This window comes from Schistocerca piceifrons, chromosome 7, assembly GCF_021461385.2.
Source record: "Schistocerca piceifrons isolate TAMUIC-IGC-003096 chromosome 7, iqSchPice1.1, whole genome shotgun sequence".
Taxonomy (NCBI): domain Eukaryota; kingdom Metazoa; phylum Arthropoda; class Insecta; order Orthoptera; family Acrididae; genus Schistocerca; species Schistocerca piceifrons.
The window spans coordinates 537591722-537617543 of record NC_060144.1 but is presented as its reverse complement, the minus strand read 5'-3'; positions in this window follow the sequence as shown (position 1 = coordinate 537617543).

Sequence of the window (25822 nt, the reverse complement as noted above, 5' to 3'; positions counted from 1 at the left end):
CCTGTTAACTGAATGAGTGCTTCCTATTGTAGCAGCTATAATGTATGTATTGTGAGATGTGTTGTGAATATTTATTAATGACAATGGTACTTTTCTTGTTTATCCGATTTTGAACCCAGTTAAATTTGGCAACCCTAAGTTTCGGTCTTAGGACACTTTCAAGCATATAAAATGGAAGCATTAGACAGTGAATGCATTAGTATCAGTTATGAATTTGAGATAGCAACAAGTGCTATCCCAAGATATACCAGGAGAATTGTTACTTTTTTGACGACGATTGTTTAATGATATGCTATGCCATATACATCTCTGCTCCTAATGCTTCCGTTTTAAATCTCTGAAAATGGTCTAAGGCCGAAACTGTACAATCGTGCCTCAAATAATCAGAATGTCAGCTGAAGGCATCATGATATCATTTAAAAAATTCGTCGCAGCCGCAGACCCTATCACAATGAAGATTAAAGAACGACGATGTGACTTTGTTTTCCCAATTCAAATCAGAGTTATGAGTTACAGCCATTCACGCTCCGCTAATCACTCTGTTTTTTCGACGTTGAGTAGAAGAAAAGGCCGTCTAACAAATATTAATCAAAATAAGTATTCAAATAATAGAAATCAATGAAAAAGAAAGAAATCATTACTTTAGTATGTAGCCCTGCTGTTGGTTATACGTTCATTCTCACGAAAAAGAACTCCAGGTGCAAAGACTTAGCCATTACGTCGTGCCGTAAGAACAATACAGATGTCATGAAAATAGCAACACCACAAACAGTGGTTCAAGGAGTGCCCCAACAAAATTAAGTAAACAACCACGACAGATAATCTGAAACTTATCAACACTAATGGTTCCCATCCTTTCTGCAATCATTACCCCTGGGTGTAATCAGATGTTAGTGGCCAGTACGACCGCGCCACCTCTCTTTTATAAACTTTAAAATAAATTTCTCAGTTATTTTAATTTTTAAAATGATGGAAGATAAATGATATATGTGTGTCAAATCATGGACTAAGGAGTCAATGAGGCAACTGGAACTCCTTGTTTCTAACAACCTTTTCTACAGCGTCATGAAACAATTCTCAGTAATTGATTAGTGCTAATTACAACCCTTCCAAGGTGACTACCCAAACTGTGGGTAAACACTTGTTGAAAAACATGCTTCCTCAGCATCATTCCTCTCCCTAGCGATATTACAAATAAAACAAATTAATATGTGGGCACCGTACTTGAGCTTGCTGTTTGTAAATCACTGGACTGGAGGATTCCTTACTTCTGAAGTGGCAGAAACAATGATTTCAGGCTGCCAATGCTCCCTGCCTCACAAGTGCCACTAAGAACAATAATAATAATAATACAGAATAGAAACAACGAAAGTGTAACAACCATTACATTGTTACTGTTGTATTGTGCTGTCAGTTAGTTCGTTTATTGTTGCCAAATGAATAATGAGACAATTTCTGGTCTGTTTCGGCAATTACGTACATCTTGGAGAAGGAATTTCCTCGAGATACTTAGGCACAGATGATGCTTGTCTCTCAATTTTACTGTCATAAATACGTGGTACATAGTACAGAGTAATATATGTGTGGGGAATGCACTATGTGATTAAGACGATGTTCCCTCATTTCTTTCACAAACTGGAACATCCGTCGCAGTGTACCACACATTATTGTTCGTACTGGGAAAAAAGAAATAATTATTGATAACTTATATAATAGTGATAATGGTAACGAAATTTTAAAAATAATTTTGTTTCATTCGTTTTGTTTTTACCCCCGAAAATTGCTTTTTGCCCATGAGGGGTAATTACCCCCGGGTTGTGAACCACTGGTCTACAGTGAATATCCTATAACACAACAGCTTAAAGAAGTTGAAATAAATGAAAAGTATTTAATTAACGGGGAAAATATTTATTTCAATACATAGGACGGTGGCAGTGAAATCGGTGTTGTACTGCTGCTAGCACTCTGTAACTACGCAACGTGGGCTGCTACTAGTCAAAATTCCATCACGCGATTCGTGTTCAGTCAACCGGCTGCTTTGAACTGCTTCCCAGTATTTCCATGGTGAGTGGCCCACACCCTATCAAAGGCTGCCGTCTCCCTCAGGCCTATCAACGTAACGACCACTTAGAAACGCCAAACTTCCATTAACCGGATGCCTCAAGTGCCCGTCTGACCTTTCTGTAGCTCCCTGCCAGACGATGCCAAGTAGACTTCATAACGGAGTAACGATCGATGCGTTTGGCAGCGAGCTCTCTGTAAACAAATGTTGGTATGATTGCCACTTCAAGCAGTATTTGTAACCAGGTCACGCCAGGGGCAGATCCTGAATGATGTCGTATTAACCAATTTTGACTGTGGGTTGTTGGACAGTGACGGAACTGTTTGTAAATGTCAGGCAAATGATGTGTATGTCTTGTTGCAGACAATAAGTTGCGTCCATTGCAGATGAGGTCTTTTACAGTAAGTGAGGTAACATTGTCATTTATAAAGCTTCAATAATTTATGTGAAACTAACTGGATAGCTTATAAGTGCAAGTCTGAATTAATGAAATCATCCCGCATGTATTTATTCTTACTCTGTGTTTCACTGGTTAACTAGCTACCTGTTCCATCTCCTCACTCTCCATCCGTCTACTGTTATTGACAGCATTCGTCCAATTCTCTATTTATTACTTTTAACCTGATCTACCAAGTACTTTGCCGTCTTCGCCAGAATTACAACGTCATTGACATCCCTTAAAGTTTTCGTATATTCTCCCTGAACTTAAATTCTCTTACCTAACTTGTCCCAGGTTTCCTTTACTGCTGTCTCAGTGTGCAGATACAATAACGTTGGGTATAAGCTACAAACCTCTTTCATTTCCTTCTCAACTGCTGTTTCCCTTTCATACAATTCTACTCTTATAACTACTGTATTGTTTCTTTACAAGCTGTAGCTACCTTGTAACTTGCTGTATTTCACCCCTGCTACCTTCAAAGAGTGTATACCAATGAATATTGTCAAATGCTGTCCCTAAGTCCACAAATGTAGTAATCGTAGGTTTAGTTTTCTTCAGTCTTCCAAGATAATTCACGGGCTCAGTGTCTCCTTGCGCCTTCCTGCACTAAAGAGGAACCCAATTTTGTCCTCCCTGAGGGCGGCTTTTGTTGCACTCATCTCTCAGTAATCCGTATGAATATGACTTCGTAAACAGATGGTTTTGTAATATTCACTCCTGTCAACATGTCCCTTAATTCTGGAAGAGAAATTATTACATTCTTCTGGAAGCCTGAGTGTGTTTCGCCTGTCTAATAAGGCTTAACGTAAAAGGTGAAATGATTTTGTTTGGATGTAAATGAATTCCTAAGGGACCAAACTGCTGAGGTGTTCGATCCCTAGACTTACACAGAACATAAATTAACATAAACTAACTCACGCTACGGACCACGCTCACACTCATGCTCGAGGGAGGACTCGAACCTCCGGCGGGAGGAGCCGCGCACTCTGTAACGTGGTGCCTCAAACCGCGCGGCCACACCACGCGGAAGTAATTTTGTCATGTGTGGCTCTTCCGAGGATACTAGTATTTCTGATGGATGGCCCTCTGCTCAATAGGATTTGTTTCGAAACAATTCTGCCAGAGCTCTGTCATGTCCTTGGTGTGTCATATATCCCATGTCATCTTCATTTACTTCCTCGTCTCTTTCTCTAAATTTATCGTATTTCCCTTAAATAGATGATATTAGTAACCCTTCCATTTTAAAGTCTTGACTTCTTTGCTCAGTACAGTCTTGGCATGTGAACTCTTAATGTTAATACAGGTGATTCTCTTTAATTTTCCTACATGCTGCATCCCATCTTTCACATGGATGGGAGCAAGCTCCCAAATCCCTGCATTTCTCTTCTAGCAGTTTCTGCTTGACATTAGCACTTCTTGTGACTTTCATTTTTTTAGACGTCCATATTCTCTTTTGTCCGCTTGATTTGCCACATCTTTTTGTATATTTATCTTTCGTGAACTATATTCAACATCGCTTTCTTATGCAAGGATTTCTGCTATGTGTTGGCTAATTTTATCAGCTGCCGTAACTATTTCAACTACGAAGACTGCCCATTAGACTTCTGTCGTATCCCTTACCCCTGTTTACTCAAACATTGCCTCGCATTCGCTTCAGATATCTGATCAACCTCTAGTTTATTCAACGTCTCCGTTTCCTGTCTACCTCATTTCCCTTCCAGCAGTTTTTCAGTTTTAATCGGCTGTTCATATTCATTTTACTATCATCAGAGTCTGCATCTGCTCCTGGAAACGTTTTTGCAATAATATCTCGTTTTAAATCCCTGTGTTATCATTAAGTAATATTTTTTTAAACCTTCCAGTGTCTACTGGTCTCTTCAACTCACACAGCTTTCTTTCGTGATTCTTAAACCAGATGAAAGCAATGATGAAGTTATGCTCTGTGCTAAATCCTATTACACGGGATTCCCATTCATTATTCTGCCCCAGCCCATGTTTTCCTATCATATTTCCGTGTCGTCCATGTTCTACAGAATCCTATACCCCCATGACAACTGTATTTCTTCTCCCTTAAATATTTGAATAATTTCTTTTATTTCATTATAAATTCTTTCAAATTCTTCATAATCTGCGGAGTCTGTTGGTATAGAAAATTGTGCTAGAGCAGTGGATATGGATGCACTTCTATCTTTGCTGCTATAATTCATGCATTGTGTGGTTTTCCGACTTTTCTATTTTCTTATTTCCTGTTGGTCCTACTCTTGCATTACTCCTAACTCATCTTGTAACTTCCTTGTAGCGTTTCCTGTTCTTCTTACCCTCGTACATCACTAATTCCCACTATAACTTCATCTCAAACCTTTTTATCCCTAGGACTCACTCTGGGGTCATAGGTGACCCCAATCATCTTTACTATGGATAAAATAATATTTCTATTTCTTGTGAAAATCCAGAATTTTATGACTTTTACCACACAGTAATTTCGTTCTCTCACAAAAATTTTTTGAGCGCTTGACGCAACATTTAAATCAATAATTAACAAAAACTACTGTTGGGGTCAATTATGACCCCACATAGATTATATGTATCATTCATAGAATGTATAGATTATCAACTATCAATCTCTTCCTTAGGTATTTTGAGTTGGTAACACCGAATTCAGGTGTTATTCAGGTGTTACTCAGAACTAACCTCAAACTGAAAGTTCGTTTGTACGTTTGTTGTTGCAGTGTAATTTCAGCATGGATGGAATACATTTTGCTCCTGGCTATAGCGTAAAACAAGCTATGGAAGACTTATTTCGTAGCAGTAGTGATACAGAAGGTAGTGACGCCGAATATGATGGAAAGTGCCGTATTGGTAAGCAGGGGTCGGGATATTGCATGGAGTACAAAAGAACCCTCAATTCGTAGATTTCCAATCCGCAACATACTACGATTTTCAGCAAGTTTTCCTAGTACAGTTAGTGTTAGCTCAGCTGTTGACTGTTTCAGGCAGTTTATTACTAATGAATTGCTGGATATAATAGTTCAGTTCACAAATCAACGAGGAAATGAAGTGAAAGGGTCTGGAAAATTAGTTGACTGGCGTGATACACAGATGCGAGCTTCTTTCATTTTTAGGCTTTCTGATTCTGTATGGCGTACAGAAGAGCCGGGGGAAACCTATTGACGAATTTTGGGACTCTGAATATGGCACTCCTCTATTCCGTGTTACTACGTCGAGGAGGCGATATCAGGACATTCTGCGTTCACTTCGTTTTGACGACCGTATCACAAGACTTGAAAGGAAAGAGAGGACTGTAAATAAGGCTGAAGCTGTACAGGAAATATTTGATTTGTTTGCCGTGCAATGTCAAACATCATTTATACCTTCCAGCAACATTACTGTTCATGAACATCTTTGCGTATACAGAGGTCGGTGCAGTTTCAAGGTCTACATTCCTTCAAAGCCAGGAAAGTATGGCATCAAGATATTGTGCGCAGTAGACTGTGAATATGGTTATCTGACAAATCTTCAAATGTACCCTGGAAGGAGTGGTGATGTGAGAGAAGTGAATCAAGGCAAGAGAGTGGTCTTAGATTTAGTGCGTCATCTGGCTGGAAGTGGTAGGAATATTACCACTGACAATTTTTTCACGAGCTATGAGGTTGGCCAAGAATCGTTGAAAATGAAGTTGACACTTGTAGGTACTCTACGTTCTACAAGAAAAGAAGTCCCAAAAGTGTTTTTGCCTTCGAAAACTAGGGAGGAATGCACTACCAGATTTGCATACAGTGGTAAAACCCTGTCAGATTCGTATGTTCCAAAAAGAAATAAGGCTGTGCTACTCCTGTCAACACAACATCAATCCTTTGAAGTGCCCAAAGAAAACAACTTGAAACGAAAACCAGAAGTAGTGTTGTATTACAACTGAACAAAATCAGGTGTTGATACGCTAGATCAAATGAGCTCTTACTATTCTGTGAAAAAGGGTACAAAACGTTGGCCATTAGCAGTATTTTATGATCTTGTCGATCTAGCTGCACTCAATGCCTACAGAGTCTTCTGTGTTGCTGTTGAAAAAACAGAGAGGCGTCTTTTTCTAATGAAGTTGGCCAAAGAAATGGCAAAGCCCCAAGTGGAACGTCGTTTGAGTTTACCACAAGCAAGGGACAAGGATATTATTAGCAGTATCAAACGGTGTGGATTTGATGATCTGTTAGACAATGGACATCCAGACGTAATACCCGACAGTCAGAAGAGAAAGCGAGGCAGATGCTCCATTTGCCCCCGATCAAAGGACACAAAATACAGTTCAACATGCAAAAGATGTAACAAATTTCTTTGCAAGGAACATTCTGAAATAGTTACTACATGTAAAATACACTCCTGGAAATGGAAAAAAGAACACATTGACACCGGTGTGTCAGACCCACCATACTTGCTCCGGACACTGCGAGAGGGCTGTACAAGCAATGATCACACGCACGGCACAGCGGACACACCAGGAACCGCGGTGTTGGCCGTCGAATGGCGCTAGCTGCGCAGCATTTGTGCACCGCCGCCGTCAGTGTCAGCCAGTTTGCCGTGGCATACGGAGCTCCATCGCAGTCTTTAACACTGGTAGCATGCCGCGACAGCGTGTACGTGAACCGTATGTACAGCTGACGGACTTTCAGCGAGGGCATATAGTGGGCATGCGGGAGGCCGGGTGGACGTACCGCCGAATTGCTCAACACGTGGGCGTGAGGTCTCCACAGTACATCGATGTTGTCGCCAGTGGTCGGCGGAAGGTGCACGTGCCCGTCGACCTGGGACCGGACCGCAGCGACGCACGGATGCACGCCAAGACCGTAGGATCCTACACAGTGCCGTAGGGGACCGCACCGCCACTTCCCAGCAAATTAGGGACACTGTTGCTCCTGGGGTATCGGCGAGGACCATTCGCAACCGTCTCCATGAAGCTGGTCTACGGTCCCGCAAACCGTTAGGCCGTCTTCCGCTCACGCCCCAACATCGTGCAGCCCGCCTCCAGTGGTGTCGCGACAGGCGTGAATGGAGGGACGAATGGAGACGTGTCGTCTTCAGCGATGAGAGTCGCTTCTGCCTTGGTGCCAATGATGGTCGTATGCGTGTTTGGTGCTGTGCAGGTGAGCGCCACAATCACGACTTGTGATGTTACAAAATAAAAGTGATGTTGTTATTCAATGGAAAGTTGGGAATTGAGATTTAGCTTACTGTTTTATCAATCGCAATTGGCGTAAGAATCATGGATTGACCATTGTCATAAAATATTGCATTATGAGATGTGAATAGTTTTTACTTGCGGTTTCGCGTGGCTTGAGGCAGTCTCAACTAGCGTGCTATTGATTAAGAAATTGCGTTATCGTCTTTCTAATTACTTCATGATCGTAGATACGATCATACCCGGTTGTGAAGTTATTGTTATGACAAAACAATTTCCTAAGGGACCAGAAAGTTCTTAAGGGCGCAAAAACAACTGTAACATCACACAAAAGGGAAATTCGATATTAAAGTTGATGCAAGATGACGATAAAACAGTTTTCTTTTTATCAATGTAACACGCACATTAGACTGCTGATCTTGGTGTCTGTAATATTAGCGAAATGCATAATTAAAATGAAAATAATACTGAGGAGATAATAGGAATGAGCACTGCTAAATGATTCAGTATTCCCAGAACAAATATTTATTATAACTAAAACATATATCGTACCTTAAGCTTAATACAACAATGACGGTAGATTTTTATGTCCGTATCATGTCCATTTAGCGCTCTTTTATATAGCCATTGTCTTCTTTGAGTCGCTCGTGCGTCGTCACGGTAAGTTATAACAGTTCTTTACACTTCACTCAACTCAGACATACACGTTTTTATACATTTAGTAAAAATTAGATCAGACTGCCACAAATCTGCGTCCGTCTTACTTCAGAAAAGCAGTACAAGTCTTTTTAGCGCTCAAGGCTTCATTTGTTCTCCAGCGAACAAAATAGTGAAGGATCGCATATCCATCCGTACTTTTCTGTTTATATTGCCGCCCAAAGACGAAGAATTACATTATCTAGAAAATTCCACCGTCGCCATGCGACGCCTTGTTATATATTAATCATTCTTTATAAACAAGTATTTGCCTTCTGGCTGAATTTGCTGTTTTAATTAAGCCAAAAATAGCGAATATCACATTGCCTCCCATGAGGAGAGAGGGAATGCCGAAGGATTACCTCGATCCTCATGTCCTCATGAGATATTCGTGATTTTTGGTGTGACATTTACATAACGTTACTGGCGTACAAAGTACATAAATTGAAATCACATTTATAAACATATATCAGATATTTATCATTTTTCAAAATAAAGTTTTTCATTCTTTGTTCATCAGTCACTTCATTCCATAATACCAAGATTAACATTTATGTGCATATTTAAGTTTGGTCCATATTTGCTTATAACAATAAGTGAACGTTCATTTCGCTCTTCAGGGGATAGAATTCAGAAATTACTTTCTCTTGAGCTTAACAACTAATACATGAGTACAGTGAGTGCTTATTTTCACTAAACTAGAGTGGACAATGTTCGAGCATCTGTTGACTCATTGTGGTTCAATTACAGTTTAATAACGTAGCACTATACTTCGTGATGCTTTCACTTTCTGTGTTAGCTGTCTACGGCGTTCATCATGCAGTACATCTGTCCTTTCCATTGTGGTGCCAGGAATTCAAGTGGTTTCCCGGGTTTTTATTTACAATATGAAACAGAAGAAGTGGAAAATTATTAGTATAACTTACAACCTATTGGATACATTTGTTAAGGATCGGGACTGGTCTGGAGTTTAGGGTCTTCCTATAGTGCACATTCATTTTCTTTGTCCATCAAGAGACAGTGTTATAATTCAATTTAGAAGTGTTCAGGAGTGCCGGTATTAATGGCTTTAAGGCCTGAGTAATCTATCAATCTACTTCTCACTCATCTTAACTTCAACTCAAGAAAATTGCTTAATTTACGTATGAAAATGTAGTCACACAAGTGTAGAAATGTCTTTCCTCCAGCATGTACGATGGAAGTCATGGCGATTAGCAGTTTAAAGTTTGGATTGTTTCGTCACCCACACGTCAGCCACTCACAGCGGCTGCACAGTGTTGCGTGAGCTCCAATACTCAGTATCCGTTCGCGCTAAGGCTGTAACAGAGCTGCTGGTCGTAGATTGCTCCTTTTTTTTGTGAACTTCGTATCACACGAGTGCATCGATACAAACACCTCGCGCGCGTTTTCCATCGGAGGAGCTGGACACTGACGCTGCCTCCATACTTCTCTGTCAACTGCCTCCCATGAGGCTCACAGGTAAGTGACGACGAATGTTTTAGCTGTCGCTGCACTTAGAACAACACTGAACTTTGCGTTGCGCCTGTTGTCGTAGCCTTGACTTCTTTTTACACTTGCAGTACAACACTACCACTAATATACAGTGAACAGTTACTTTTATTATGCACGTCGCACTTTAGTGTGCATCTTCACACAGCATTCGTGCTTAGTTCCTTCGCCGATGGAGTTCATTTACAAAACAATTAATTTTGCAGGTTTCCTCCATTGGTACAGAAAGACTTATATTCTACTATTTACAAAAGGTCACTTACGAGCTAATATTTACAATTAATGGTCACTCCATTTGTTAAGTCCAGTGAACAACTGCTTTATGAATGGACTCTTTATATCTCAAGGTTTACTTTCACTAGTGAACCTAAAAATATTCTTTCAAACTTTCTTTTAAGGGCTTATCTCCTCATTATGAGAACTACAGGCTTCGCAACACTCGTTGCATTTATTCTTTAGTGCACCCAAGATCATTTTCTACTGCCACGCAGCATATCTACTACATAACGAGTACGCATTTAACGCTGAATCTTTTTTTTTTTTTTTTGTGGTTGCCAATTTTTTTTTTTTTTTTTTTTTTTTATAAATTTGAGGGCAGACTGGATAACAATAGGTCTCCCTCTTCGCTTCATGTACTCAGCAATCGTTCTCTGTTAAAAAAAATAGGGTAACGCGTGTCTACTATTTTTCGCATGAATGGAATTACCGACAGTTCACTGGGTTTACGCAACCGGTCCATAACAAACATTACCAAAGCTAGCGAAGTTCATCACGCTACGTGTCTCATTTCTCATAAGCACTGTTTTGCCCCGAAGCACACGTGCCTTTTACAAGTCGACCCTTGGTCTGGGTTAATGAACCAGGATCAAAAGGAACGGGCACAAGGAAAATGGATTTCATAAGAGGAGTGTCTTAGGAGACATTTTTACAATAAAATCTGCATGTAAATAAAATTATCATAATAAACATAGGCACATATATAAATTTCAACGTCTTTCATTACAGCATGCTTTTCTACTTCTACGTCTTACTCTGGTTATAGTCAGAATTAAGTTTAAATATCACTGAATTGCTTGTTCTTTGGATTAGCCTTCAATTAGGGTATTGAATGGTCGCTAGATTACACTACAAATCTTCTGAAGATCTTTACTTGGACTTATTTATGATACAGGGGGCTTGCTGTGTGGTTATTTAGTACCTTTATTCTACTGAAATCAATTCGTGAGCTAACATTCGTCATATACTCTTTATATTGGGCTCAGATCACAGGGAAATAGTATACTTTCATAGCAATTAATGGCCTCGTGGAGTACTTACGCTACATTATTGATGCTTCATGGTTTGCCTCCATTTGTACTGTATTTCACCTTACTTAGTTTACTACAGCTTATTGTCTCCTTGCGTGAACACATGCGGGTTACCACTTGTTTTTTCATTTAACAGCACGCTTTAACTGAACTTTAAGCTATTTCTTCTACTCCTGTCCACTGTCTGGAGTGTTTGAACATGTACCTTTTTTTTTTTTTTTTTTTTTTTTAAGCAGGTAATTTGGGCTTTTATAACAGAACTTCAAGTACTTACATCACTAAAAATAAATCTATCTTCTTGTACCTTGAGAGAAGTGCTTATTTACGCATCCTTCTCCATTTCTCACCTTTACATATTTATATAGCTCCGGGCAATTGCCTCGCAAGCACTTTTTTTTTTTAATACTAACTTAAAATTAAATTGAAATTCTTGGTGCAACCCCAATTTCCTGCTTCAGCTTGTTGAAGAAATATCAGTTCAATGTCCATCACTATAAACAATTTTTTCATACATAGCATTTAATACTTAAAGTTTACATGTAATAGCCGTTACCATGTAGTCAGTGCGCTGTTCAACACAATACTTATCATTAACAGTTCACACAAGGAAATTTCCAGTAAGCAAGAATTCATTTCCACGACAGTATTTAACCACTACCATTATAAAATTTCTTTAAGTCTTGGTGGTGAAATAAGCCTTTTACTCTCCCCGTAGCCGGGTCAGTTAACAAATAACTCCCTATGTGCGGTTTCCTTAAAATAAGGTAAGGACCTTGGTACATATGTTGCCACTTGCGATTTTTCTTACATATTAATGATGGCTTGAAATGAGTCATAAGTAATACCTTTTCACCTACATGGTAATTTACAACTTTGTTTACTTTTTTATCATAGCCTTTCTTCCTTAATTGAGCATTGGTGGTAATGGAACTTAAAGCTTCTCGAATTTTGACATCTAGATCTACCTCAGGGCTAGTTATCTTGGGAAGAGGATCAACCCACTCATTCTGTTCCTTCTTTCGAGATATCAACTCGTGTGGAGTAAAACCTGTGGAAGTGTGTGGCAAATTATTAACTATCTCCTCAAAAGGTGTCACAAAATCAACCCAACGAGTTTGCTTGTCTGGAATGTACGTCCGAACAAATCTGTTAAACTCCTTGAAGATCCGCTCAGTCAAATTCGACTGAGGCCTAAAACGTGATATTAAGATCTGCTTGACATTGTGATGGGCCAAAAACTCACGCCATTTGCGGCAAGTAAAGTTGGATGCATTATCTGAAAGTATAGGTTCGGGGACTCCGAATCGAGGGAAATAGTCATTTTCAAGACAGCGTATAATAGGCGGAGCACAAGATGTCTTCATAACATACATTCGAACGTATTTAGTGAAGTTGCCGAGAACAGCAACGAGGTATTTGACACCTCCCCTACCCATCGGTAGAGGGCCAGCCAGGTCAATGCTAATGAGCTGATTAGGTCTTTCTGCGATGATCGGATTCAATGGAATTAAAGTAGGAATATTCAGAGCTTTCGCCTTTTGGCAGATGACACAGAATTTTAGCAACTTGTGTATCCGACGATGTAGGTTGGGCACATAACAGTAAGTAGCAATCTTCTTTTTACACTTCTCTGGACCATAGTGGCCCCAAGAAATGTGGGTATACCACAAAAGATGTTCGACAAAACTGCTAGGTATACAAACAAGCCAGTTGTCTGATGACACAGAGGTACGATGAAATAATACCTGATTATGAATCTTGAAGAATTTGGACAACTTATGGTTTGGATTTTCTTGAAGAAGTCTGATTACTTTTCCCCACTTAGGATCTGTGCTCTGTAGTGTGTGGATTTGCTTGCACAGTTCCAAGAAATATTTTCTATGAATGGGATCCTGCATAAGAAGAACTTTGTAATTCGACATCTGTTCTACCAACTCACTTGTCTCAGGCAGACCTTCTGGTGAACGAGAAAGTGCGTCTGCAATAATGTTATCCTTGCCCTTTATATACACAATATCAAAATCGTATTCTTGCAGAAATAAACACCACCTGGTCAGACGCGGATGTTGTAATTTACAGGTCAAGAGATACGAAAGTGCTTGATGATCCGTAAACACTTTTATCTTTCTGCCAAAAATGTAATAATTAAACCTCTTGAAGGACCAAATAACTGCAAGTGCCTCCAGCTCAGTAACTGAATAGGACTTTTCACATTCTGTTAAGACCCTACTCGCAAAACTAATCACTCTGATCTGCTCTGTTTCGTCTACTAATTCAATCTGAAACAAACAAGATCCAATTCCAACAAACGAAGCGTCTGAGGTGATACAAAATTCTTTGTCCATTTGTGGATGACAGAGAATGTTATTGTTTACAAGACCATCTTTAATTGCCTGAAAAGCTTTCTGACACTCTGGTGTCCAAATCCAATGCGTACTTTTCTTCAGAAGATTGTGCAAAGCGGGATTGTTCATTACTTGACCAGACAGAAATCGTCGAAAGAAAGACGAAAGACCGAGAAATCCTCTTAGTTGCCTCTTAGTTACCGGCGTAGGGAAATTCTTAATCGCAGACAACTTTTCCGGGTCGGGTTTAATCCCTTCAGGTGTAATCACATGACCTAAAAATTTTACCTCACGTTTTCCAAATTTTGACTTTTTCAGATTCGCTGTAACACCATGTTCTTGAAATCTCTGAAACACCTTTCGTAGAATAGCTAAATGATCTTCCCAGTTCTTAGTGGCTATCAACACGTCATCTACATAAACAGTTACCTCATCCAGAAGTTCAGGTCCTAACACAAAATCGAGAGCAGAAATAAATATTCCCGAGCTTACATTTAAACCAAAAGGCATGACCCTAAACTGATATGAGCGGCCGGCAAATATAAGAGCAGTATATTTTCTGGATTCCTTGGCCAATTTCACCTGCCAATAGCTACTTCTTAAATCGAATGTACTCAAAAATCTAATGCCATGAAATTTTTGCAAGTGCTCCTCAAGTGCTTCAGGCCGAGTCCTTATCGGTACAATTATTTTGTTTATTGATCTGGCGTCCAGTACTAGTCTGACACTACCGTCCTGTTTAAGTACGGACAACAAGGGACTTGAGTACGGCGAATTCGATAACTCGATAACATCCCAACACAGCATTTTCCTAATCTCATGCTTTACAGCTTCTCGTCGGGCGTAGGGTACTGAATAGCTTGCCTTGCAGAACGTTGAGTGGGGAAGCACTTCCATTTTATACTCGAACCCTTTTATTACTCGTGGTTTCTTTGAAAAGATTTTCTTGTAACTTACTAATAAATGGAACAACTCATATTTCTGCTCCCCCCTGAGTTCAGTCGATTCCTTGGCTTTAGCATCGATCTCGTCTGTGTCAGGAAGTAAGTCTTCTTACTCATTGTCATTTATGTCATCCCATTTACTCAGGTCATTTGTCTGATCAAAGCACGGTTTGGCGGTCCTCTGTCGTCTCCAAACCTGATGCAATGTCAACACTGCCTTCACTTTACTCCTTAACAAGTTAACAACAACTTGTTGTTGATTTACGATAAAGGTACACATTCCAGATTCAATATCTATCACTGCTTTTGTTTGTCGAAGAAACTCCATCCCCAAGAGACATGGAACTGACAAGTTCTTTACTATTAGAAAGTGGCAAAAAACCAAAACAGATTCTATCTGCAGTTGAAGCTGCGTCTGTAAACTAACTCTCTGTTTCAATGGACCAATCGCTCCCGATATGGAGCAGCCCTGAATCGGCAATGATAAAACTTTTGAAACAGAAGACACCTGTCTGAAGAGACATGATGACATCACATTGATGTTTGCTCCTGTATCAACAATGGCTGTGATAGGAATGTTGGCAATAGAAATCTTAATCGAAGCCTGGACCTGTTCATCATAAATGTCATTAATGTCTTGAGCTTCTTTGTCACGTGCAAGGTCATCTCGTAAGTCGGTCTCATGGTCGTACCGTATCGCATTAACATACTCAGAATCAGAGTATTCGTTAGTACCCCCACTCAAAATCCGCAGCGACCTCTAGGAGGCTGAAAGGCGCTGCCTCTAATTTTCCGCAGGATGTTTAACCTGTTTGTCATTCATGGCCTTAAGTGTTTGTTCCGTTTCATATTGGTGCTGGTTATGTGGTACAAATGCCGGTGTAAAGGGGTCAAATCCACTGGGTGCATTCACTTGTGAATAAAATACTTGAGACGTCTGCTGTCGCCCGATCTTTTGGTTGCCGGCAAAACCATTTCCTTGTGAAGGAAAGTTCGCATTTGGTGCCATTTGAAAATTGTTCCGCGGTCCTCTATCCTGTGAATAGTTGTTCTTATGTTGTGCTGGGTGGCCTCCGCCTTGCCCATGCCACTTGCTATATTTCGACCTATAACTTTGATTGTACACTGGCCCATTTGAAAAATTACCACTAGATTGTGGAGAATTTCCATACTGCTCAGGCGCAGAATTAAAGGGTGGGTTTCCGTACTGATGTTGTACCTGGTGGTTGTAAATTGGGTGGTATCTCTGCTGATTACTGTAATTGGTTTTCTGCTTCCATTTAAAGTTATTGCCATTTGCGTTTTCATAACGGCTGGCAGGTTGGCAACAGCGGTCGCAGTAGCTCGCTCTCTCCTTCGGCGCATTGTTGTCCGCGTGCGATGCATTCTGCTGGCAGCCAGGGAAGAATTTGCCGCTGCCAACCTTGGAGCGCACATCCTCGCTAATTAAATCTAAGGAATCCAGCACAGAAAGGAATACATCCGTGTCTTCTTCGGACACATTTACTAATTTCTCTCTAATAGACACAGGGAGTTTGCTTTTGAGAATCATAATTACGTCCTTGGAAGAAATCGGAGAATCCCAGAATTTAATTTTTGCTAGATACTTCTCAAAGTATCGCCGGAGACTTCCATGCTTCTCATTGAAAATTTCCGCACCATACACCTCCTTCCTTAATCTTTGCTGTACCCCATTACTCCAAAATTTTGCCAAGAACATTTTCTCAAACTCTTCATAATTCCTACACGTGTCTACCATTTCCGTTCCCCATAATGCTGCATCACCAGAAATAAAGCCAGTGACGAACTGAATACGCTGCCTGTCTGTCCAGCTCCTGGGAAATATGCCGGAAAAATTCTTTAGGAACACGATGGGGTGTATTTCTCGCTTCTGCGGATGAAAAACAGGAAAAGTGCGATGCTTAATCACACTTTCCTCTTGCATTAAACTCACGATTGTGGGCGGATCATTTATTTTCCCTACTCGGGACTCAACAGGACTGTTGTTTTGCATGTAATCAGGCGGTGAACAATAAGGAGTTGACTGACATTCGTCACCGCCTAAAGAGTTGTTCCCTATAGTTTGCGTATGCGTGTGCGGATTTTCTACACAGTTTCTCAGCATTCTGACTTCGTCCACTACTTGCTGCTTCCACTCGGGAAGATCCCGTGTAAGTGTCCTCCGAATCTGTCCCAATTCAGAAACCACTGTGTCTCCAGACTTACCAGGAGCAGCTAAGATTTCATAAGTTACATCCTTGACAGTCTCCCTAAGCTCCTCCCTGACCTTCTTTTCGATAAAAATATCTTTACCCTTTATCCATTCACCGTAGTGTTCCGACAATGCCTCCGTGTGTGCTTTCACGGTGCTCTTAACCTGTTCTTCAATATTGATTGAGTCTATCTGCCTCGACAGATCCTCCACTACACCTTCAATGTCAGATACTGCATTTCTAACTGAGTTTATTTCTTTGGTAGCTGCCTGAATTTTTGTGTTTAATGTTCCAGATACTTCAGCTATTTCACTTTTCACCTGTTTCTGCATTTTCTGAATTTGATCACTGATCTTAGTTTGCACCTCACCCAAATGGGTATTTAATTCAGCCGTAATTTCTTTATGCAGATCTGTTTTGATTGTGCCTAGCTGTGTTTTTAATGATTCACTTACAGCATCTAATCGGGCGTTAACAGTCTCATTTTGTGTTTTTATAGTCTCATTTTGTGTTTTTACTGATTCGCTTACAGCATCTAATCGGGCGTTAACAGTCTCATTTTGTGTTTTTATAGTCTCATTTACTGCGTCAAACTGTTGTTTCAGCATTTCCATTAACGCACCGAGGTCATTTGTAGCTGCAGCGGGAAGAATTTGGACTTTAGGGTCACTTTCCCCTGTTACAGACATGGTTAGTTCAGTTTCCACACGGGAACCTACCGTTCGCGATCGTAAAGGGTATGGGATACTATTAACGTCTTCACTCCCGTCTCCTGTTGTCACCTGTCTCTGTTTACTATCTGCCATTTTCGTCAGTAAACCACGTGCTACGCAAGGCTTTCGTCGTTTGTCAGTGACGTGGTGAGTCCGTTAAGAGCACCACTCTCGCGTGAGCAACAAATGAAATGCTATCTGGCGAGAAGACAAGATGGAACCTAAACGTTTCAGACAAATGAATGAAGATGCTCTTCACTGCAAATTGCACACACTATCCTCCATGTTGAAAATGTAATACAGCTATACTAACAATGGGGAGAAATAATTTCTATTATCAGACTACGAATAATTTTACTTTGAAAGATAAAATAAAGCAGATTTTCTATAGCGGGAAGGAGATAGAAAGGATGTGGATCGACTTGGAAAAGCAACGTTGCTACTGAAGCACTACACTGCGTATGCAAAATTCTGACTTACTTTTTGATGGCTTGAATACCGCTATGTTGTCTCAGCAAATTCACGTCTCTTTTCTTTTCCTTTCTCTCGATAATTAAACTGCGTTATCGACCAGCGTATTTTCTGTCTTACTCACAGATAGATGATGTGTACATGAAACGAGAGAACATTTATTAACACAAGCACATAGAAAATTTTCCAAGAATTTGAACTAATTTTTGGTCAAGTCCCTGTTCGGGCGCCAAGTGTGATGTTACAAAATAAAAGTGATGTTGTTATTCAATGGAAAGTTGGGAATTGAGATTTAGCTTACTGTTTTATCAATCGCAATTGGCGTAAGAATCATGGATTGACCATTGTCATAAAATATTACATTATGAGATGTGAATAGTTTTTACTTGCGGTTTCGCGTGGCTTGAGGCAGTCTCAACTAGCGTGCTATTGATTAAGAAATTGCGTTATCGTCTTTCTAATTACTTCATGATCGTAGATACGATCATACCCGGTTGTGAAGTTATTGTTATGACAAAACAATTTCCTAAGGGACCAGAAAGTTCTTAAGGGCGCAAAAACAACTGTAACATCACACAAAAGGGAAATTCGATATTAAAGCTGATGCAAGAAGACGATAAAACAGTTTTCTTTTTATCAATGTAACACGCACATTAGACTGCTGATCTTGGTGTCTGTAATATTAGCAAAATGCATAATTAAAATGAAAATAATACTGAGGAGATAATAGGAATGAGCACTGCTAAATGATTCAGTATTCCCAGAACAAATATTTATTATAACTAAAACATATATCGTACCTTAAGCTTAATACAACAATGACGGTAGATTTTTATGTCCGTATCATGTCCATTTAGCGCTCTTTTATATAGCCATTGTCTTCTTTGAGTCGCTCGTGCGTCGTCACGGTAAGTTATAACAGTTCTTTACACTTCACTCAACTCAGACATACACGTTTTTATACATTTAGTAAAAATTAGATCAGACTGCCACAAATCTGCGTCCGTCTTACTTCAGAAAAACAGTACAAGTCTTTTTAGCGCTCAAGGCTTCATTTATTCTCCAGCGAACAAAATAGTGAAGGATCGCATATCCATCCGTACTTTTCTGTTTATATTGCCGCCCAAAGACGAAGAATTACATTATCTAGAAAATTCCACCGTCGCCATGCGACGCCTTATTATATATTAATCATTCTTTATAAACAAGTATTTGCCTTCTGGCTGAATTTGCTGTTTTAATTAAGCCAAAAATAGCGAATATCACATTGCCTCCCATGAGGAGAGAGGGAATGCCGAAGGATTACCTCGATCCTCATGTCCTCATGAGATATTCGTGATTTTTGGTGTGACATTTACATAACGTTACTGGCGTACAAAGTACATAAATTGAAATCACATTTATAAACATATATCAGATATTTATCATTTTTCAAAATAAAGTTTTTCATTCTTTGTTCATCAGTCACTTCATTCCATAATACCAAGATTAACATTTATGTGCATATTTAAGTTTGGTCCATATTTGCTTATAACAATAAGTGAACGTTCATTTCGCTCTTCAGGGGATAGAATTCAGAAATTACTTTCTCTTGAGCTTAACAACTAATACATGAGTACAGTGAGTGCTTATTTTCACTAAACTAGAGTGGACAATGTTCGAGCATCTGTTGACTCATTGTGGTTCAATTACAGTTTAATAACGTAGCACTATACTTCGTGATGCTTTCACTTTCTGTGTTAGCTGTCTACGGCGTTCATCATGCAGTACATCTGTCCTTTCCATTGTGGTGCCAGGAATTCAAGTGGTTTCCCGGGTTTTTATTTACAATATGAAACAGAAGAAGTGGAAAATTATTAGTATAACTTACAACCTATTGGATACATTTGTTAAGGATCGGGACTGGTCTGGAGTTTAGGGTCTTCCTATAGTGCACATTCATTTTCTTTGTCCATCAAGAGACAGTGTTATAATTCATTTTAGCAGTGTTCAGGAGTGCCGGTATTAATGGCTTTAAGGCCTGAGTAATCTATCAATCTACTTCTTCCGCTCACGCCCCAACATCGTGCAGCCCGCCTCCAGTGGTGTCGCGACAGGCGTGAATGGAGGGACGAATGGAGACGTGTCGTCTTCAGCGATGAGAGTCGCTTCTGCCTTGGTGCCAATGATGGTCGTATGCGTGTTTGGCGCTGTGCAGGTGAGCGCCACAATCAGGACTGCATACGACCGAGGCACACAGGGCCAACACCCGGCATCATGGTGTGGGGAGCGATCTCCTACACTGGCCGTACACCACTGGTGATCGTCGAGGGGACACTGAATAGTGCACGGTACATCCAAACCGTCATCGAACCCATCGTTCTACCATTCCTAGACCGGCAAGGGAACTTGCTGTTCCAACAGGACAATGCACGTCCGCAATTATCCCGTGCCACCCAACGTGATCTAGAAGGTGTAAGTCAACTACCCTGGCCAGCAAGATCTCCGGATCTGTCCCCCATTGAGCATGTTTGGGACTGGATGAAGTGTCGTCTCACGCGGTCTGCCCGTCCAGCACGAACGCTGGTCCAACTGAGGCGCCAGGTGGAAATGGCATGGCAAGCCGTTCCACAGGACTACATCCAGCATCTCTACGATCGTCTCCATGGGAGAATAGCAGCCTGCATTGCTGCGAAAGGTGGATATACACTGTACTAGTGCCGACATTGTGCATGCTCTGTTGCCTGTGTCTATGTGCCTGTGGTTCTGTCAGTGTGATCATGTGATGTATCTGACCCCAGGAATGTGTCAATAAAGTTTCCCCTTTCTGGGACAATGAATTCACGGTGTTCTTATTTCAATTTCCAGGAGTGTATGTGCAGATGACTATGGTACGGATTCCGGTTAGAATTATGTTTCCTGTTGAATTGTTCATTACATTTTCTGTAAATTTGAAGCCATTTTGAAACATTTATGAGTGAAACAAATTATGACTTAGAGTACTATTGTAACTTCTGATATGTAATTACTCTGCCATATGTAATTTAATTCTACTATGTACATACCTGTTAAAAAGCTGTGAAATGTGTCTAAATAATAAATAAAATGTAAACAAACAGTATTAAACGACAGTACGTTGTTCTCTGAATGATTAGTACACACAGTCAATTATATATTGACTGGGGTCATGTATGACCCCAGATAGAGTACTAGGGAAATTTTTGCAGAGTGAGTCCTAGGGTTAGAGTCTGTATCGTATCTACCTGATTAAGGGATTTAACATTTCACGTTCCGACCCGTAGAGAGCTAGTTTTATTTCTTCTGATGACCACATCCTACTGAGCAGTCTCCATCCGTAGATACAAATGGAAAGCTATTTGAGCCAACAGGATGCCATCAAAGTATGGGAAAGTAATGCATGCCCTAGAGAAATATAACGGCTGTAGTTTTCTCCTGTTTTCAACCGTTCGCAACACCAATATATCACGGCCTTTTCGACTAAATCACATAGCTACATCTGTCGATCATCCTGACTGGTGTCCCTACAACTAATGGAAAGGCACTTGCCCCTCTTCAGGAATGACATGTTAGTCTGACTTCTCTCCATACGGGATACGGAACGGCTATCTGTATTAAACGTAAGGAAACTACCCCACCTCGTCAAGGATCCATGAGCAGTATTCGATTTGCGCAGTGGGTCTAATGAAACCTGAGAGAAAAAAGTGAATACCCTTTGAAGGCATTCAGTTTAGTCAAGTAATCACCTTGTACTACAATGCACGCTGCACTTATGTGATGAATATAAAATTATTAGGCGTATTCTTGGGGACCTCCATGTCACACACCACCATTCGTTTCGTGAAAGCTGCAATGTCGTGTGTTACGTTCAAAATTGTTTACGTATTTTTTAACTAACTCCGACTTCATACCTTCACAAGATATTAATGAATGGTTAACATAGGAAAAAAGTATGTTACGAGCACACATATTTATACGTTCTGAATAATGTAACCGTAGTAATAAAGTATTGTTCACGTATTCTGAGTTCCCAAACTTCCATTATTTTTATTATTTCGTTCACTTAGAATGCAACAGCCATTGCGAAATGTTTTAGGCAAAGGCCAAAATATAATAAGGGTTTGCGAGAACATTGCCGCAGTATGTGTTAGAAATACTTACTGTCCAGTTCTAAGCACAATTTCGTATCGACTAATATCTTGAAAAAATCCGCAGTGGCTAGTATGATTAACAAATTCTGTCTCCCATGTTTCAGCTACCGTTGCAGTGCCCATCTATCAGTAACACTCAAAAAATCAAGAGAAATAAAAAAATGGAAACTCTAGTTAGGAATATAAAAAATATAAAGAAAAGATAAATTTCTACTTCACTAGTCATCTTTACGATCAGCGGCAATTTATCTTTCCCTTATACTGTTAAAAATCAAGAAAAGTTACGCACATTCTTAATTATATCTTGCGTCTGTTTCTTCTTTACAATGTTCAACTCGTTAGCAGCAGTAATTGTGAGAAAAGTGAAAGCAAGTGGTACTAAGAATAGGGAACGTGGAGGATTAAAGGACTACAACAGAGATGGACGCCAAGTGTGCTTGCAGGAGATGCTCCGTTTGTATTCTATGTGCACATCTGGCGTCCCACGAGTGGATAGTAGAGGCAGTTCTGTTACCTGCATTTATAGCGCGCGTTGGCATCCTGAGAGCGCAGTTTTTGCTGCTGGTCTGCGCAGGTGCGGCGCCCGGACCGTAAGGAAACGGCAGTAGACCGCTGATATGGCCGCCCATACGGAATTCGCGGCGCGTATGCAGCACAAAGGAGCAGCCGGTGCGCAGCCTGGACGGCGCCGTTAAGATAAGCGGCCTGTGGGACGGAACGCAACCGAACGTAACGTAACATAACGAAACGCCGCGGCATTGCCACCTGTGTGGCTCGAGCACGTGCTGCAAACTACTCCTCGGCTTGCGAAGTGCGGGGGAATTCCGAATGTGTGTGGCGAAATCTGGCACTGCAGTAGCAGGTTATGGTCATATTCACTCAGTTTTCACATTCCGAGTTTAAATTCCAGATCCAAATGGAAATTAGAATGAAGGGAATACTGAATTTCAAAATACTAAATGTACGTTAGCACAGGAAACAACAAGAACGACGAGTCACGACGGAACTTCCCGAAAAAGGACGCTGAACCGTAAAATTACTACTGGTTCACCAAAGGGTTATAATCTCAATCAATACACAAAATGTAAAGTGGAAGTAGGTGCCAAAGAATAGCTGGTGAAATTACACACAATTTTCAATAACACTTTTTATTCAAATTTGGTCCAAGACTTTGCGATATTTAAAAAAAAATAACCATTTAACAAATAGGTCACAATTTACGATAGGAAAGGACTTTTAAATTATTAAATTATTATAAAAAATTTCACGCCAATAAAAGGCAAGTGCAGGCAAGCAATTTAACGTATACAAGGCGACGCTGTATAATATTTCTAGCTCAGCTAAATTACAGGTGAATTTCACTCCATTCATTAAATGGCGCAGAATCTAACTTGTCTGCAACATATCAAGACAATCCTGTTTACAAAAGTTCTCAAAATAGAAAAACCAAAACGGATGCGTCATGCACACCGTTGTGTGTGTGTGGGGGGGGGGGGGGGGGACACTCGCAGTTAATAACATTAACATTTCCAAAAAATATAAAAAAAACAAATTTTACTAATTTCTGCAAGTTAACTTACGGCAAACACACACGCTTGCCAGGTAGGACTTGCGAACTTTTACAACATTCTACTTTCAAGGCCACAAGTTCTACCCGTAATAAAATGGCGAACTTTTGCATGGCAAGTAAACACACTAATAGCCAACTACCTGTATAAAACACATAAGCACGTTGAGTAAAAGCCTTAAAAGGTATTGAATTGGAAAAACTCTACTGTTTTTGCTGAGTAGAAACAGTATAAAATAATCGACAACGGCGTACATTAACAACCTTGCTGAATTATAGCCAAATATACATAAACACAAATTTACGTAAGTTACAGCTTCCAGATGAGCAGGAATTCGTTATGCAATTGACTATTTATTTCCACGAGGCAAAAGGATTTTTTCTTCTTTCTTAGAGTACCTTTTACACGTGAGTCTAGAAATACTAGTTATGGCAGGCGAAAGTATGGATCAACACTTAGTGCCTTGAATTTTAACAGTACAGTCGTTGTTGCCTTAGACTTTCACAGACATGGCAGAGGCTAACAGCCGAATAAACCCGTAGGTAAGCTGGGAGGGGAAAGAAGCAATCCGAACCACAGATTTACTCTGACTACCCCCTTTTCGTCCTCAAAAGGGGACAAAAGGACCACCCTTTCCAATATTACTACCTTCCCGCGGGTGGGCAGACGAGAATGAATGGCGGGAAACCCCCAAAAAATACGGCTGGTATAATTATCAAAAATAAGTAAATTGAGTTCAATTAAACTTCATAAAATCTGTTAACAATCAATACTCAACTTCTGGTGCGTCAGGACTCCCAGGACTGAACCAACACAGCACCTCCAAATGCTCTGCCGAGCCGCCCGCTGCCAGCCGTTTCAACGGACGCAGTAGGGCGCACCGATTTTCTGAACCTCCTCGCCGGTGGACAGCATACGGCCGAACTGCAAATTAGGCCCCTTGCGGACCCACGCTTAGGAAGAATCCTTTCGCGACGAGCAGTTAACGCCCCATACCACGGAGTCGCTGCTCGCGTCGCTTACGCTGATGCCGCGGTCTGCGTGCTGTCCCTCTAGCACCGGCAGAGAAGTCGATTCTTGATGCCCCGACTGCCACCTCTCCACGACAGCCCATACAGCCACTTCTTAAACCCACGCGAACAGCCCACTTTTCCCCTCTCCCGCTAGAGGGAGACACCTAAGCCTTCAAATGCGACAACGGCGCCACCGCCAGAAAACGGAGGGTGACTGCTTCACGGTACGCGCTGCGGCGCGCTTTTCAAAGCTAACTTTACTACGGCTCCGACCCAAATCAGTAGGTATGATGTACATCTAGAAACAAACAATTTAAAGATAAATGGATGATTTATTCAAGAGAAAGAGCATAACAAATTGAACAAGTCAGTACCAAGTTGGTCACCTGTTGCTCTTACGCAAGCAGTTATTCGGCTTGACACTGATTGATGGGGATGCCCTCCGGAGGAATATCGTGCCGTATTTTGTCCAGTAGGCACACTGGACAGTCAAAATCCCAAGCTGGTAGGAGGGTCCCGCCTGAAGTGCTCCAAACGTCCTTAACTGGGAAGAAATCCTGGACCTTGCTGTCCAATTTAGGGTTTGGGAAGCTTGAAGATAAATAGCAGAAACCCCTTCCATGTGTGTGGGTGAACATTATCTTACTGCATTGAAGAACCATGGTGGACTGCCATGAAGGGCAGCATAACGGAGCCTAGAAGGCAGTTGATGTACCGCTGTGCCTTAAGGGTGTCGCGAACGACAAACAGTAAGAAAAGAAATTTGGTCCCAGGCCATCACTTCTGGTTGTCCAGAATACGGCGAGCGACCGTGAGGTTGGTATCCCAATGCTGTCTGGGGCTTCTCCAGTCACGTCCTTCAGTGTGGTATATTATTGGCTGGAGTAGAGTTGGCTTCAGTGATGAGACCCGCCTCCAACTGAGCCCCGATGACAAGCGAAGGCGTGTTTGGAGAAGCCCTGGAGGGCGCCAGGATAGCAACCTGACTGCCGCCCGTCATGTGGCCCAACGACCAGGTGTTATGATCTGGCGTACCATTCCATTTCCTAGCTGGACCCCTTTGGATGTGCGACTCCCCTACAGCATAGTGCTGCGCCGTCGATATTCTAAGCCCCGTTTTGTTTCCCTTCATGGCAAGCCATCCTGAGCAAGGTGATTCCCGCCTGCACACGGCAGTAGTTTCTATTTCTTTTGTCTGAACTTGCCAAATCCTGCCTGGGGTAGTAA